This window comes from Grammomys surdaster, unplaced genomic scaffold, assembly GCF_004785775.1.
Source record: "Grammomys surdaster isolate TR1022 unplaced genomic scaffold, NIH_TR_1.0 137, whole genome shotgun sequence".
NCBI classification, from domain to species: domain Eukaryota; kingdom Metazoa; phylum Chordata; class Mammalia; order Rodentia; family Muridae; genus Grammomys; species Grammomys surdaster.
In genome coordinates, this window is record NW_021604595.1 from 11,204,503 (window position 1) to 11,206,216 (window position 1,714).

Sequence of the window (1,714 nt, forward strand, 5' to 3'; positions counted from 1 at the left end):
TGAAAAGGGACAGTGTCTCTTGAGCTTTCGATAAAGAGCTGCCTCTTATCTCTTAGGACCTTCCTCGACGAGGAACAGCCCATGATCTCCTTTTATAGTTCAAACAGTAGAGTATCTAAGGTAGTGCCTACCAGGTATGGGTAGAAACTGGTATTAGGCTGTTTCTGAACCCACGACACTGGCTGCTGTGTTTGCAGGTGTCCTTAAATGTGATTTTAATTCTGACAGATATATTTGGGAAAGAGCTATTGCCTATTGAAAGGGAAACTATACTGTTTATCTGTATTTTACTTCTATAACTCTAGCTCGTGGTAAGTCAACAGAACACCACTTGAGGTAAAGCCACTTTGTTGGCAACCAGACATTGAGGATTTTATGGGATTCAAAGATTTACTTTACACATGATGTTGACAGAACTGCTGTAGTTTACCAGAAGAATATCCACCAAATGATATGAAGGCCAAATAGATCTGGGCCGTGCAAAAATTCTCCCGACTAGCTGGGTCATGCCAAGAAAACCTTGTGGAAAACCTCTGGCCTTGTCATGAGCGTACTCATATACTCACAGCAGCCTTTGAAATAAATATGGAGAAAAAATGCTGTCAGGAATTCCCCAAACATAAGGCTTAAACACCTAAACAATCTCTTTAAAAAAATTAATATTTTGTCTGTATATATTTTTGCTTGTATGTATGTCTGTGCATCACATGCATGCAGTTCCTATTGAGGCCAGAAGAGAGCGAGAGATTCCCCTGGAACTCTAGCTACAAATAGTTATGAGTGGCCATGTAAATGCTGGGTATTGAACTCAAGACCTCTGGAAGAGCAACCAGTGTTCTTAACTGCTGAGCCATCTCTCCAGCCCCAGGCCTAAGCATCTTAACACCTGACTAAGTAATATCACTGGCAAAGTAAGCACCACCTATCTTCTAGGAAGTGTGAGTCCAGTTCCGCACGTGCTCTCCTTTGTCATTGCTATTTTCTTGTTTAAACGGCTTCAGGGGTTACCTTTAAAGAAGCATTTTTTTAAGACAAAACCATTTGGGAAGATTTTCTCCCTCAATTTACAACCCATACAAATAACCTTTATTTTCACATCTGCTCTGCGTTCAGGGATCTGCTGCAGTATTTGGATAGAAGGAAATTTGCTTTTAATTGTTTACACCAACTGCCCACTGGGCACAGATTAAGCTAGGACCAACTCATTAGTCCCAGTAGACAACAAGATCCTGCTGAAGGGACCCAGGAGCCAAGTTGTCATGATGGTGACCCAGAATCCTCTGATCAGGATGGTACATCGTCCAAACTTCCATTCACATAATAGAGCTACTGCCATCCTGTGTTCTGCTCTCCTCTGTGTTCCCAGCCGTGTTATAGCACAAGAAAATTTCCCATGAGCCCTCACATCAGAATCTTGTTACTTCCTGAAGTCCAAATATTTCAGTCCATTCAGTCTCTAGAAAGTAGATTCGCCAGGGTTTCACATGTGGTCGCGTTTGAACAGCTTTGCAAACCCTTGGCACCTTGAGGGTAAGATGACCTGCCTCATAGATGTACAGACATAAGCTCAATGACACTTCATGAGGTTGAGAAGCATGGCCTGCCTCGTAGGCTTGAAAAAATTCAAGATGTTTCTCTTCTTTACTCAAAGCTACTACAGTTTATGTCATGGATCCTCTGCAAAGGCTTATGGGTTAAATGTTCCACCCCAAGC